The sequence below is a fragment of the Protopterus annectens genome, chromosome 7.part0 (genome assembly GCF_019279795.1).
Source record: "Protopterus annectens isolate FY-2018-M chromosome 7.part0, PAN1.0, whole genome shotgun sequence".
Classification (NCBI taxonomy): Eukaryota; Metazoa; Chordata; order Ceratodontiformes; family Protopteridae; genus Protopterus; species Protopterus annectens.
Genome location: NC_056739.1, coordinates 961923981 through 961940634, shown reverse-complemented (window position 1 = coordinate 961940634; position 16654 = coordinate 961923981). Strand labels below are relative to the sequence as shown.

General features: G+C 41.2%; 1 protein-coding gene across 4 annotated transcripts in view; it reads left to right on the top strand.

The window, feature by feature from the left end:
- The window catches only part of LOC122806803 (protein SSUH2 homolog), a 621468-nt gene that overhangs the window by 396616 nt on the left and 208198 nt on the right, over positions 1 to 16654 (top strand). The window lies entirely within an intron of this gene.

The following is a 16654-nucleotide window of genomic DNA, read 5'->3' as shown; positions in this document are numbered from 1 at the left end:
TTTTTTTAAGGGTGGAGTTTTACACTTTCGTATGCCATTATAGATTGTGTTGAATGTATGTCCCAGATTTCATAGCTACAAAATAAACTTTATTTAAGATTCATACAAGGCATAGCTGAAATGTTCTTTTTTATTTAAAACAAAACCATTATTCTTTTATGTGAACTATGAGCAGACCCCCTTGACGATATATGATGGCGACAATGTGGTCTTGTTTATGTATAACAGATAAAAACAGCAGTTTCTACAAGAGACATTTTTAATTCTGCACTGACTGAATTAAATGAATCATTCGCATTTTGAAGGGGCAGTCTTGGTTTCGTCATTTGCCTGAGTGATTTCTTTCAATTTTATATGATTATAAGTTTATTGATTGTTATAAATCACTTAGGATGCGATGCTGTGTGCAATACTCTATTATCATACATGACTTAATTAGTTTATGTTGTGATTTTTTTGAATGGTGAAAAACTAAATGAGAAATCACTTTGTGGAATTGATTATTAGTTCACGGCGCCCCTGTGAGGAAGCCGCGGCTCCCCGGGGCACTGCGGCACACACTTTGGGAACCCCTGGCTTAACCCTAATAAATCTAAACCACTCATGTTTGCATCTAAACCTGTTCCCACAGACTTTACTATATTCTTCATAAACAAAACCCCAACAGAGTTAGTAAATCAGGCCAAACTGCTAGGAATTACAATTGACAGCAAACTTAGCTTTGACTTGCATATTAATAATGCAATAAAAAAGACTCACTTCAAATTAGGCAAACTTTACAGAAACAAATAATACTTAGACAAAACCATCCAAGTAAAACTTTCAAAAAGTCTTCTCCTTCCAACCTTACTATATGGGTCTCCTATCTTCACCAATCTCCACAACTCTTTGCAACACAAACTACAGTCCTGTTATTATAAGACTGTAAAATTCGTATCAGCGCAACCAAATCGCACCCACCATTGCCAGGCCACTAAAGAACTAAACTGGCTAGAATTTGGACATTACCTACATTACACACAACTTGCCATTGCCCATAAACTTAGTTATAAACCCGAGTGTTGCCCTTCCCTGAAAAATATCATTGAACTTTACATCCCATCCAAAAATCTATGCTCTAACAACAAACACCTACATAAAGTATCAAAACCTAGTAAAAGAGCAGGTAGCTGCCTCTGTTCTCATTCCATAACTAAGCTGTGGAATACCCTCCCATCATCAGTTACAGAATTAGACAACATAATCTCCTATAAAAGAAAACTAAAACAACATCTCACTGATAACCCCAGCTGCACATACAACACATATCCACAGCCTTCTTAATCTAGCAAAACTGTTTCACGTAGCAAATATACTTTTGTATATGTTATGCTGTTACACCATACGAGTTATCCCTTATCTTTAGTATCATAGTCCACACATCAATACAACCATCTTAACACATTTTCTCTTCTCTGTCACTTTCTACTTTTGATACTACCATTAAATTTTTGCCACCTATAATCTACTTATTCATACTACCTAGCTATAAGATTCTAACTAGATCTGTCTTACCTTTAAGTTTAACTCTCTAATTCTGTTGTTCCCTTTTCCTACTACCCCCCCCCAAAAAAAAATTGAGCTGTATTGTTAAATATTTCTAACTGTATAATTTTCCACATGTTAATGTTCCATTGTTACTGTATTGTGCTTTTTTACAACATATTTGTTGTTTAGATAGTTTTCTGTATTATTTCACTTGCTTTATCATTATAATTTTGTTTCTTACAAATTCATGTAATGATTTTCATGTAACTTGGAGCTTTTCTCCCCGGGCCTCCACGGAAAATGGGTCTCAAGCCCAGTGCACTTTTCCGGTCAACAAATGTCAACAATAATAAAACTATATGCAATGTAACATTATTGATATATTCAAGCCATAGCCAAGCAATTGTAGCATTTGCTGTTTGCTGGTGCTGTACATCACAGACTGTCTCACTCCCCAGATAAGATGTGGCATGCTGTCATACCCTGTGAGTCTGATTTTCATTCAGGTTAAGAGTGCTACCACTCTACATTCCTTATTTCTGCAGAGTACACAGCTTATAAAGTACAGCACTAGACTCAATTCTGAGCAAGAATGTTTTAGAACACATAACAAACTGAAACTAGAACTACAAGCCTGTAAAACTTACAGAAGCAAAACACAGTACCTTAATCTTAGGTTCATAGGTAGGTACTAGGCTATCTGCCCGAAGGCATTAATAAGCCTAGCCTGAATGTGTTGGCTTTCGCCACCCCCTTAGATTAGTTCCCTGTGCCTCTGTCCAGCAGAGCCATTGAAGTGATCCCTGGGGTAAACTCTGTTTCCCATCCACTCATCAAGGTTTCTCTTGAAGAGGGTTAGTGAGGAGCTCTGCCTAATGTAGATTGGAATCTTGTTCCAGATCATGGGAAGTCTCTGGGACAGGAATCTATCCCTCCAACGCATCCTATTTATTGTTGTGGTGAGGTTTAGATCCCTGAAGCGTGTGGCTCGAGGGGATATGGTTTTCTTTAGGTGGAGCATGTCCATCAATTCTGGGTTGGACATGGCCTTGTATGTCAGACAGAGATCACCTTTGAGTAGGTGGTATGCAACCAAGTACAGCTGGTGTTTCTTCAGTCGAGCTGCATAGGGCATCTGCTTGAGGCCAGTGATGCTCTTGGTGAGGTACTTCTATGGTCTTTCCAGTTGTTGCAGGTGTCTTGTAAGGTACATCCCAAATGGGGCATTGTACTCTATGATGGGTCTGATGAGTGATGCGTAGAGGGACCCAATGACCTCTTTTGATCTAGATGCAAACCCTTTTGTGATTAGGAGGGCCACATAGAAGGATTTTCTAACCACTTTGGCAATGTGATTATCAAAGGAGAGGTTGCTATCTACTTGGGTCCCCAGATCCCATATTACGTCTTCCATATTTAGGGGGCTACCACCTATGTGATAGTTTGTGGGTACTTTGTTTTTTCCAAAGGGGATGACTATGCACTTTTTGGCATTTAGCTTGAGGCCATGGTTTTGAAACCAGGTATCTGTCTCAGTGAGACCCTTTTGGAGGATGCCTGTGTCAGCCGGAGAGTCAGTTGTAGCCCCTAGTTTGCAGTCGTCTGCGAACTTGGTCAGCCATAGTCCTCCTGTGCTTGCCTGTACCTCTGAGAAGTATATGCCGAACAGGAGGGGTCCTAGGACTGAGCCCTGGAGAATGCCACTTGTAACCGGTTTAGAGTCAGACCTAGCTCCCTCAACTCTTACCATGTGGGTTCTGTCCATGAGCCAGTTGGCAACCCATCTCTTGATGTAGGGGTTTATGTTCAGGCTGGTGAGCTTGTCTATAATACCTGAGTGGGGAATGGTGTTGAATGCCTTTGCGAGGTCTAAGTAGGCTGTGTGGACCACCTTTCCCTCATCTATAGCCTTGGTAACTGTCTCAAAGAAGTCCACCAGGTTTAGGAGGCATGATCTGCCCTTAACAAAGCCGAACTGGGTAGGGTCCAGTGTTTGGAGGTTCCCAATGTCTCTGTTAATGAGATCCACATAGCTTTGCAGACCAAGCTAGTCAGGCTTATAGGGCGATAGTTCCCAGGATCCGTTGTGGCTCCACCTTTGTGGAGCAGAATAACCATTGCTGTGCGCCACTCTGTGGCCACATAACCTGTGAAGAGGCTGAGTTTAAGCAGTGTGTTTAGGTGGAGGGTTAGTTCATCTTTGAACTTGTGTAGGATGCAGCCTGGGACACCGTCCAGTCCCATTGATGCTGTGTTTTTGGCTTTGGAGGGGGCTGTTTTAACCTAAGTGTCTGTGATTTCAGGGGCACTACATCTTCTGGTATAGTTATGGGCCCTTTTGAGGGTGAGGGGGGGGTGAAGTTTGCACTGAACCTGTCTGCCAGGATGTTGGCTATATCGGTTGGTTCAGTGTATTTTGTGCCATTCTCCACTAACTTCGAACAGATCTGAGAATTGCCACTTAGATTCTTGACATAGCTAAAGAATGCCTTGTGGTTATCTTTGGAGTCCATGGCAATTTTTCTTTCGAAGATAGCCTTGGATGATTTTATGAGGGAAAGTAGTTTCTTGCTGATACTGATCAGAGATGTCTTTCCTTCTTGGGATTTTACTCTTTTCTGTAATAGTTTCCTCCTTTTATTGTATAGATTGCTTATGGCAGAGGTCCACCAGACTGGTTTCCTTTTCTTGGAGGAGTGAGTCTTGGTTTTGTTTGGGATAGCATGATCCATGCATTCTTCTAGGTGCCCGTAGAGTGCATTAGTAAAGGATTTTGCAGCTTGGATAGCGTTATCCTTTAGCATGGGGGCTTTGAAACTTCCCATGTCGGTCTTAAGTAACGTGAAGTTTGCTTTTGAAAAGTTTTTCACGGTGGTTTCTTTGACTGGGGGTGGTGGTGGAATGTGGCTATCCAGAGTGATTAGTTTATGGTCAGATCTAACCAACGAGGGGTTGATGTCCAGTGTGGAACAATGGTCTCCCATGTTGGTGATGACCAAGTCCAATATGTTGTCACCTCTGGTGGGGGTGTTGACCAGTTGATCCCGGGAGTTTGAGTTTATAAATTCTAGGAAATGTTGGGCAAGGGAGTTTGTACTTGAGTAGTTCTCCCAGTTAATGTTTGGGTAATTGAAATCACCCAATATCAGGATGTTTGGTAGGACCTTTATGTTTCCCTGTGTTTTCAGGAATGCGGAGTGGGAGTCCTGGGACATGGTGGGTGATCTGTAGCAAGCTATAATTTGAATAGCAGTTTTGCCCATTGTTAGTTGCACGTGGATGATCTCTGAAGTAGCGTGCTGTGCCACTAACCTGGTGGTGTAGGTATCCTTGATGAATATGGATACTCCCCCCCCCCCCCCCGCCTTTTGTATTTCGGTCCGGGTTTTGTGGCCGACATGTATGGTATGAGTTGTAGCCTGGTAGTGCTGGGGTGCTCTCTGGAGCCTTAAACCAGGTTTCTGTTACTGAACATATATCAATTTTCTCCATACTGAGGAGTGCCTCGAGTGCGTGAATTTTGAGGTTTAGACTTCTGGTATTGAGTAGCATTACTCTCAGTTTTTTGTTACTTGCGCTATTGGTGGTGGGTTTGTCTTTTTAGCCTTGCCTAAAAAGGCATTATGGGGGTAGCAAGAGCCTTGGCCAGTATTCAAAAGCCTAAGGGTGACAGGTGCAAGCCGTCTCTAGCGAAGCAGCATGGCTTGTCGAGCATGTCATCCCAGGCTGACAGACACTGGATCCCCTTTGAATGACACCAGAAGCTTAGCCAATTTTTGAAATTGATCATTTTTTTTCTATACTGTGGTATCATTCTTGGTGAGGGCAGGATGCTACTCAGGGTCAGGGTCATACTGGCTTGGGGTATGTGATCAGAGAGCTCCTCCATGTTTCTTTTCATGTAGTTAAGAGAGGTACGGCTCAGGTCATTCACACCAACATGGACAATAACAGAGTCATATTTGTACTTGTTCTGGAGTGACCTGAGTGTTTGTGTTATGTGGGGGATCCTGGCACCCGACAGGCAACTAACAGTAACCTTCTCCTTGATCAGCCAGGTGAGTGGGACGTCAGTGTGCCTGACTATAGAGTCACCTATTACTAGTGTGTTGGGTATATTATTTTGCCTTAAGAGCTGTGATTGCATGGCACACTGGTTTTGTGAAATATGTGTTTCATGGTTTGTGTTGGGGGGTGGAGGTTGCTTGGATGTCTGCTTTGGAGGTCTCTGTTGCTTTTGCAGATTTTTATTTAGAGCCTCCAATTATGTTTTCATGTATTTATGTGTTTTTTTTGCCGGTGTTGGTTTCATAGGTCTATGTGAGACTGGTGGTGTGATGCAAGTAATTCCCTTCTCCTCTTGACTGACTGGTCCAGTCTTGGGTTGAGAGAACTTAGCCTCCAGTTTGGCTGTATAATTGCATCTCTCACATGTATTAGTGTTTGGTGGAAGGAGGAGAGGGTTGTCTGTGTACATGAGGCAATTGTAACATTGCCTCAAAATGCCCAGATTCACCAGTTGGACTGGGGAGTACATTTGAAACTGCCCTTTGAACATGCCTGGATAGGTACAGTGAATTGTTTTACATATGGCTGGTAAGGTCGAATAAAGAGCTTTGTCCTTCTCTACAGTATGGGGGGGGGGGTCTAGTGCTAAGATTTATTAGTTCTTGCTATGAGTTTTGAGCAAGTGCCGGGATGAGAAGTGAATGGTTTGAGTGCTTAAGTTGAAAGTTTGTCTAGTTCCAAGGGAAAAATTGAAGAGTAGACTTTGTGGAGCTAGGAATAGTTATACCGTAGCTAACTGGCGCTGCCCGGCACTCAAAACCGCGCAAATGCGGGTTTTATAGCAGGGAAATGAAAGAGATAGAAATTAGCCCCAAATGGCCAATAAACTACTAATTTCTGGGCTGAAACCACTCCTCCAGGGACAGTTAGGCTGCTCAAAGCTCCCTCTCTCACAATGAACAGAGAAACTTCCTTTTATCCAAGTAAGTTATATCACAGAAACTTGTAACACAGCCCTGAATTCAGCACTAACCTGAAAACTGGACTATACTAGCTTAGAAAAGTGGGAAAACAAGTATATATATATATATATATATATATATATATATATTTTTTTTTTTTTTTTTTTTTTTTTTCAGAAAGTAAAGCAGATGCAATCAAAAAAACACTTCAAATGCACATAAATGGCTATCACACTTGAGTGTGTAGCATACAACAGTTAAACAGGTAGTTTAAACACAAAAATGACTTTGTTAAAGTGCAGGCAGTAAAATAAGTACAATATGTAGCTGAAACACGCTTTTTAAATCACAGAAACTCTAGAAAATCGGCGTTTTAGGCGGAATTAGCTAAAGGCAGCAAGAAAATGCAGAAAAATTATACTTAAATCACTCCAAAGTCTCTCTTTTGTCTCTCTGCTGCTGTAGAACTCTTCAAAGGTGTTACTCGCAATCCAGTTCCAGAGTTTTAAAGATTAATTTTTCTTTTGAACAGTCTATTCACATTGTTTTTGTCTTCAGTACCTTCTGTTAGCTTATTTGTTTGAAGCATTTGAATGCATATTTGCAATAAAAAACAATGCTGTCTTGGTCCCTGTAGTGGGAGTAGGTTTTTTAAGCCTTTCTCTCAGTGCTTCAACAGACTTCTTCCTAGTGGATCCACCACTTCTTCTAACATTTGTTGCGCACCTGATATCTCTTCACTGTTTGAGGTTTATTGGCTCATTTTTGTTTCTGCTGTTGATTCATGTAAGTATTTTTCATTCCATTGAGGAAAAGTACCTTAAAATATGCGGGGTATTGCATCAGCGATTTTAACCCCTTTCTGTGACAGTCTTTAGCCAGTGAAAAGGTATTGGCTGCATACACTCGAATTCCTCCAGTCTTCAACATTTTCCTTTTTTTTTTTGCTTGCTAAAATTTAGATAATTCTAGTTTTCTGTCTTTGTTTTCTGTCATTGTATTACTTATCTGACTTTATTATAAGCCAGCTGCCCTAAAGACCTCAATAGTCATACAAGACGCACATGTTTTCTATTCATATTTATTGTTTTTCCCCTCCTTCTTCATTTCAAAGGACATACTCCATTATGTGGTTAGCTTGTGTCTTGGCTTATTTTGTCCCAGTCTGTGATCCCTTAGTGTGTAGGTTGAATGAACTGAGAATGTTCCTTGTGGCTTCAAACTGATACAGATTTCTTAAACCAGATTCATGAAGTTGAATAGTCATTTGTTCTGTTGTTAGTTTCTTCTGCTGCTTGTCCATATTTCATCTTGTATGTGACAGCATCTGTTGTAGCGTACATACTATCCTGTTCTAGCTTACGTACTATTTTTAGGGAACATTGAGCAGTGTCCCTTTCATCTTGTTAGACTGCCTTAGTCTTTTACATAGCATTTAAACCTGTTTAATTTGTCCATACTGTCCAGTTCCATTTGTTTCAAGGCCCCAGTATCCATTACCACCCCAAAGAGAACTTGCATCCTGTAGGCACACACTTTTAGTCCCTTTACTTTTTCCATTCTTTTGCATTGTTGTCCTTATTTTAAGGGCTTTCCTAGGAGATTATACTACCGAAAAAATAATAATTCTCTGACATACCTGTCAACTGTCCAGATTTTCACAGAATGTTCAGATTTTTGCCTCATATTTTTGGTCTGTTCAGTATAAAACTTGTGGTTTTCTGGCAAATCACTGAGAAGTGAAGTCAATGAATAATGACAGACATTTGAGTTTCAGACTTCATAGCCTTCTGAAAATGCATAATAACACAAAGCCTTTTATTCTATCAACATTCTAAGTTTAAAAGAACAATATTTAAAATCTGTCCCTGTTTTTTGAACTTAATCTCCACCATTATTTTTGTCTTTGTCTAAATTTTTTGTGCTAAGAGGTTGCAGGGTATCTTTTCTGAGGATGAGAGATTCACAACTATGGCAGCATCTTGTAGAATCTTGCCCTGATCTCCTTGTTCAGTGAACATTAAATGCTTGCTATGACACTGTTGAATGAGTACACAACTTGAGTGAGATGCTGGATTTTTCTGTTATTGAGATGGGGTGCTAAAACCGAAAGATGAAAAAGAAGCTGAAGTAAACTGCATGCATCTCAAAATAAGTGTTTTTTTAAATTGCCTCACCATCCACTGACGTTTATCAAACCAGTAAACAGTTCCTTTACCGTCTTAAATCAAAATTCAAGCAACATTGCATTGCAGTTGTCACCTTTTAAAGTAGCAATACATTGCATTTCTTCTTCACTTATCATTTTGGGCAGTTCAATACCTTACTGTGATCCTAGGATCTAATATTGAACCTTTATGTTGCAGTAGCATTGGAATTCTTGGCTGTTTGGATAATATTCTGTGCAGAAAGTGATCAACCACATTAAATAAGTCGTTTGGGCTACAGAAATGTTTTGGTTTGCTGCACACCAAGATTATGGCCCTTCGTCTACCACCTGTTGCATAGTCCTCCATGACTTCACTGTGTCAAACCTACATGCCTTCTATTGGGAACAACATCTGTATACATAGGTTCATAGGTTCATACTAGGCTATCTGCCCTAGGGCATTTATAAGCCTAGCCAGAATGTGTTTGGCTTTCGCCACCCATTTTAAATTTATTTTGCTATGCCCTTTTTCGAGGTTATTATACTGTGCCTCTGTCTAACAGTGACACAGAAGTGATACCCGGGGTAAACCTACAATCTCCCATCCACTCATCAAGATTCCTCTTGAAGAGAGTCAATGAGGGACTCTGCCTAACCTGGACTGGGATTTTATTCCAGAGTGAAGGGAGCCTCTTGGTTATGAATCTGTCCCTCCAGCATGTCCTATTTATTTCAGTGCTGAGGTTCAAGTCTCTCGAGCGCGTAGCTCAATGGGATTTGGATTTTCTGAGGTGCAGCATGTCCATTAATTCCGGGTTGGACATGGCTTTATACGTCAGGCAGAGATCACCTCTGAACAGGCGTATGCCACTGAGTAGAGCTGGAGTTTCTTTAACCGGGCAGCTTATGGAATCTGTTTGAGCTCTTTGATCTTCTTGGTGAGGTACTTTTGGGGTCTTTCCAGTTGCTGCAGGTGTCTGGTAAGGTACATCCCAAAAGGGGCATTGTACTCAATTATGGGCCTGATGAGGGATGAGTAAAGAGGCACGATGACCTCCCCTGATCTAGATGTGAATCCCTTCATGATTAGGTGGGCTATATAAAATGTTTTTCTAACCACTTTGGCCACGTGGTTGTCAAATGAGAGATTGCTATCAACTTGGGTCCCCAGGTCCCTAATTACTTCTTCTGTACTTAATGGATTATCACCTATGTGTTAATTTGTGGGCACTTTGTTTTTGCCAAAGGGGATGGCTTTACACTTTTTGGCATTTAGCTTGAGGCCATGGCTCTGGCACCAGTTGTCTGTTTCTATGAGGCCCTTTTGGAGGATGCTTGTGTTGGCTGGAGAGTCGATTATGGCGCCCAGTTTGCAGTCATCTGCGAACTTGGCCAGCCACAGTCCTTCCGTGTTGGCCTGTACCTCCGAGAAATATATACCAAACAAGAGAGGTCCCAGGACTGAGCCTTGTGGGACACCACTTGTAACTGGTTTAGAGTCTGACATGGCTCCAGCAATTCTAACCATGTGGGTTCTGTCCTTGAGCCAGTTTGCAATCCATCTAGTGACATAGGGGTTTATATTTAAGCTGGTGAGCTTATCTATAATGCCCGAGTGGGGTATTGTATCGAAGGCTTTTGCGAGGTCCAGGTAGGCTGTGTGGACCACCTTCCCCTCGCCAATGGCCTTGGTGACTGTTTCAAAGAAATCAACCAGGTTTAAGAGGCAGGATCTGCCCTTAACAAAGCCAAACTGGGTAGGATCCAGTGTCTGTAGGTCCCCAATATCTTTATTTATGAGGTCCATGATGATCCTTTCCATAACTTTGCAGACCAAACTAGTCAGGCTTATGGGGCGATAGTTTCCAGGATCCGTTGAGGCACCACCTTTATGGAGAGGGACCACTGATGCTGTACACCACTCTTTGGGCACATATCCTGTAGTAAGGTTGAGATTGAACAGTAGTTTTATGTTTAGGTTTAGCTCTTCTTGGAGTTCATGTAGGATGCAGCCCGGGACACCGTCTGGTCCCATTGATGCTGTGTTTTTTGCTTTGGAGAGGGCGGCTCTTAGCTGAGCATCTGAGATGTCAGGGGGGTAGCACTCTGCTGGGATAGATATCTTCCCTTTTGGTGGGGAGTTTGCACTGAACCTGTCAGCTAGAATGTTGGCAATGTCTGTGGGTTCAGTGTATTTTTTGTCATTTTGGACTAATTCTGAGCATATCTGGGAATTACCACCCAGGTTCCTAACATAACTAAAGAAAGCCTTGTGATTATCCTTAGTGTCCTGTGCAATTTTTCTCTCGAAGCTGGCCTTAGACAATTTTATGAGTGTCCGTAGTTTTTTGCTAATACTGATCAGTGATGCCTTCCCTTTTTGGGATTTTGTTCTATCATTTAGTAGCTTCCTCCTTCTGTTGTATAGTTTGTTTATGGTTGGGGTCCACCAGACAGGATGTCTGCCTTTCGGGGATTGGGTCTTGGTTTTATTTGGGATCGCATGATCCATGCATTCCTGAAGGTGTTCATAGAATGTGTTTATAAAGGATTGTACGGTCTGGGCCGTATTTTCCACAGGCCCGGGGGCTTTGAAGGATTCCACCTCGGTTTTGAGGAGTGTGAAATTTGCTTTAGAGAAGTTTTTCACTGTGGTTTTCTGGTCAGGGGGTGGGGTCGGGATGTGAATATCCATTGAGATTAGTTTATGGTCTGATCTTACCAGTGAGGGATACACTTCTAGTCTGGAGCATAGAGTCCCCATGTTGGTGATGAGCAGGTCCAGTATGTTTTCCCCTCTTGTGGGAGTGGTAACAAGTTGTTCCATAGCATTTGAGTTTATAAATTCTAGGAACCTTTGGGCTAGGGTGCTGGAGCTAGAGTAATGCTCCCAGTCTATGTTTGGGTAGTTGAAGTCGCCCAATATAATGGTGTTTGGAGAGACCTTCATATTTTCCAATGTTCTCAGGAAGGCCGAGTGGGGTTCCTGGGATTGGGAGGGTGGTCTGTACCAGGCTATAAACTGGAAGGCAGTTTTACCCACTGTTAGTTGCACATGGATCGTCTCTGATGCTTCGTGCTTTGCCACCAACCTGGAGGTGTGGGTATCTTTGAATATTGATACTCCCCCTCCTTTTGTGGTTTGGTCCAAGTTTTGGGGCCGAAAAGCATGGTATGAGGTATAACCTGGTAGTGCTGGGGTGCTCTCGGGAGCCCTGAACCAGGTTTCTGTTAATGCACAGATATCGATGTTCTCCATCCTAAGGAGAGTTTCGAGTGAGTGCATCTTGAGGTTTAGACTTCTGGCGTTGAGTAGCATTACTCTTAGTTTCTTATCCCTTGTGATACCTATGGAGGTGGGTTTGTCTTTTGAGCCTTGCCTAAAAAAAGCACTATGGGGGTAGCAAGAGCCTTTGCCAATATCCGAAAGCCAGGGGTGACAGGTGCAAGCCGTCCCTAGCGAAGCATCATGGCTTGTCGAGCATATCATCCCAAGCTGACAGGCATTGGATCCACTTTGAGTGACACCAGTACTTAAGCCAATTGTTGAAATTGATCATCTTGTCTTCATATTGTGGCATCATTCTTGGTAAGGGTAAGATGCTACTCAAGGTCAGGGTCATACCGGCCTGGACTACATGCTCAGAGAGCTCCTTTATGTCTCTTTTCATGTAGTTCAGGGAGGTACATCTCAGGTCATTCACACCAGCATGGACAATGACTGAGTCATATTTGTACTTGCCTTGGAGTGACCCGCATGCTTGTGTTATGTGGCAGATCCTAGCGGCCGGCAGGCTGCTCACCGTGACCCTCTCCTTGTTCAGCCTGGTGAGCGGGACATCAGTGTGCCTGACGATAGAGTCACCTATTACAAGTGTATCAGGTGTGTTGTTTAGTCTTAAGGGCTGTGACTGTTCGGCACACTGGCTTTGTGAGATATGTGTTGCACGTGTTTTGTTTTGGGGTAGCAGTTGCTTGGGTGTCTGCTTTGGAGGTCTCTGCTGCTTAGGCAGATCTTTATTTAGAGCCTCTGAGTATGTTTTTGTGTGATTATGTGTTTGGTTTGCTGTCGTGGTAGGTCTATGTGAGACTGAAATTGTAGTGAGTGTGGTATCCTTCTCCTCCTGACTGGTTATGCCAGTACTGAGTTGAGAGAGCTTAGCCTCCAGTTTGGCTATATGGTTGCATCTCTCACATGTGTTGGAATTTGTTGGGAGGAGGAGAGGGTTGTCTGTGTACATGAGGCAGTTGTAACATTGCCTCAAGATTCCCAGATTCACCAGCTGGACCGGAGAGGAGATTGACAACTGACCTTTGGACATGCTAGAATAATATTGGGAATTCCTTAATAATTGAAAACAAGGGCCAGTGGGGAGTGAGGGTGTAGTGCTTTTAATTTTTAGTGCTGACTTATATAATTGCTTTAGCGTGCAAGTGCCAGGTAACTTAAGTGCAATGTGTTACAGGTAACTTAAATGCAAAAACGACAAACAGTAACCTTCTTTCAAGTGAAACAAGGAAATAAGTACAGTAAGCAATGCAGATATCACTAGTGATCCACAGAAGCTCTGAGAAGCCGCGTATTAGGTGGAATTAGTGTACCAGGGAAATAACAAGCAACAAGCATATAAACAAAGCTAGATTCAGCAGGCCTGGATCTAGTATATGTTACAGCAAACAATGTGTACCAATTTCAGTAAGATACAGTTCAAATATTCAGGCACTATAAACCTTTAACCAGAAATTCCCAGCTCAGAAGGGCAGAGTCCAGCCTCTTCTCCCACAAGAGTGCAGACCACGAACCTTCTTAATGTAAAATAACTGTCCTGAAGCCCAAGTGCTTAAACCAGAACTAATACACTTTAAGAATAACAGACACTGGGCTCTCAATCAGCAGTTCCCAACTTAGAAGGATGAAAGCTACCTGTCCTGCCACCACAGTGCATGCCACAAACCTTCCTAATGTAAAACAACTGGTCTGAAGCCCAAGTGCTTAATCCAAAAGACTTAGAATGATAGCTACACTTTAATCAAGTTACTACCAAGCAGTAATAAATACAATTGAATACTTTAGAGAATGCCTGGATTAGTGCTCAAGTTACACAAACAAAGCTAGATCCAGCAGGCCCGAATCCAGTCTATGCCACAGCAAACAAGGCGAACCAACTTCAGTAAGAAGCAGTTCAGATATGCATGCACTATAAGCCTTTAACCAGAAATTCCCAGCTCAGAAGGGCAGAGTCCAGCCTCTCCTCCCACAAGAGTGCAGACCATGAACCCTCTTAATGTAAAATAACTGGCCTGAAAGCCCAAGTGCTTAAACCAGAATTAATACACTTTTAGAATAACAGACACTGAGCCCTCAGTCAGCAGTTTCCAACCTAGAAGGATGTAAGCTAACTGTTCTGCCACTACAGTGCAGACCACAGACCCACTCATTGCAAAACAACTTGTCCGAAGCCCAAGTGTTTAAACCAAAAGGCTTAGAATGAGTTACACCAAGCAGTAATAAATACAATTGAGTACTTTTAAGATGATGCAAAAGTAAAATAAAGTAGGTAGAAACACAAGTACAGTAAAAGCAGATGAAATTTTTTTTTTTCTGAACAAGTGCTGAGATCAAAGAAACAGATTTGAGTGCTGAAACTAGAAAACTGGCTAGTTATAAGGAAAAAAAACTAAGCTAGAAGGCTTCCCTCCAACACAGAAGGGCTTGGGGGCTCAGAAGCCTACAAATAGTCTATACCACTTAACAGGAAAGGCAGGAAACAAGCTTAATTTTTTTTTCTGTTTCCCAGATGCTCTCTTTGTACACAGTAGGAGTGTCTGAAATCAGAATATGATCACTGCACTCAGTTGAGTGAGCAAATGAGATGGGCTCAGAAGGAGTATCCAAACACAAATTTACAAGAAGGGCAGGCAGTTTCAAGGCCACTAAGATTAACACCTAAACAAAAACAGGGAGAGTGGGTGGGACTAACTGAAGAGCAGAGTCAAAACTTCCAGTTCAGTTAATATTCCTGCAACACACAGTTAAAATCAATTTAAATACTGTATTTTTTTGGAAAAAAAGTGCAGATAAAGGTACTTAAATTCTCTTATATGTCCAGTTGAATACAGCAAGTTCTTAGCAGGCCAAAGCTGAGGTTTTTAAGCAGAAAATATTTCACACTGTACCACTTAAATAGGCAAGAACAGGAAATCAAAGAATGTGGCTACCCCCACACCTGTAATTACTAGCAAATAACAAAATTCAGCAAACACTGACTAACTTCCAGTTCAGTTAATATTCCTGCAACACACAGTTAAAATCAATTTAAATACTGTATTTTTTTTGGAAAAAAAGTGCAGATAATGGTACTTAAATTCTCTTATACGTCCAGTTGAATACAGCAAGTTCTTAGCCGGTCAAAGCTGAGGTTTTTAGTCATATTGGGTCTTTAGGATGTGTGAGCATAATGTGTTTCAAGAAGATGCTGTCATGTACAGACATCCACCCTCACCCGTATCACTATAATGACTATAGTAATGTATTTGAAAATGCTGCTACCATGCACAACCATAACCCACCACAAATTCTGTAATTATAACAAAAAATCAATCAACAGCCTTAACACCTTGACATATTACAGAAATCTTTGCATTTTACTAGGTTTGTGGTCTTAACTTCCCCTCTGGAACATAGGAATGTGCTAAACAAGCCATAACCAAAACACATTGGAATTGTTTTTTTGGCTACTTATCCAAAACAGAATAATGCAGCAGCATGTCTGGTACGTTCACCAAAACAATACTACCTTTTTTTATCTTCACTCTTGTAATTTGAATGCATTTTCTCCATGCTCATTATTAACTATAATGCCTGCCTTTTGTAGCTTAGCTGTTCTATTCTGTACCTATTGTTCTGTACATTCTTTAGTTATATTGCATTACTGTAACATTACTGTAATGCAAGTACATGTATGTTTTACTGATTTTTGTATTTTATTCACCACAGAACTCAATGGAGTTTTAAAACAGACATTCTTGAGCAACAAATATATTTCTTGGAGCTTATATATTTTTCAATCTCTGTGACAATATATATGCATGTGTAAGGTGTGTGTGTGTGTGTGTGTGTGTGTGTGTGTGTGTGTGTGTGTGTGTGTGTGTGTGTGTGTGTGCGCATGCGTGCGTGTATGAACACGTGTGTGTTTATATTTATTTCCATTTGTTGACTGGGATACTTTGACTGGGAAAAAAGCCTTTTCAGCAGAGGCCTGGGGAGACATACTCCATGTTTCCATATTAAAGCATAAAATATTAGAAACGTAGTATGTGATTACAATTTTTAAACTGCTCAAAGAGGGTTTGCGAAATATAAAAAGTTTCCAAAAACATGCATAGGCATGAACAGAAGAAACACATCCGATAGCACACATGTGATATATACAAAAATATGTAGCAGATATATATATTTTATTTTGGGGGGTGATTATTCCTTTATCCATTTTGGAGACCTTCAGATTAACACAGATCCCCTGCCTACCATAGCTTACATTTAACTGGACTTCCCATGTACACTATGTACCTGTCCAGCATACCTGTCGTCTCCTTATAACCTTTTCTGGCCTAGCTACTGTTTACCCCACCAAATATAAATCTATTGGTTGCTACTGCCTGCAACAGATGAGGTAACATTATTCGTTGTGATTTCTGTAACATACAGTGTTAAGCTTAGATTTACATGGTTGTTTCAGCTTCATTATTGCCTTACATTATCTTGCATTAGCTATGACCTGTGATTCATTAGCATTAGCTTGATATGTAAGCTGTGCTGTATCATGTTCATGGACTGTGTTTACATATAATTTTTCTTCTGGACATGCAACCCCTATAAATAACCATTATTTGTGAAGTGAACACAAAATACAATGATAGGTCAAAAGTAAGACATTTGCTAAACACAAATTATTTCCTAACACTTTTCAGTGTGTGGTAGTTGTTTTGTTGAGTTTCTAAGCCAAAT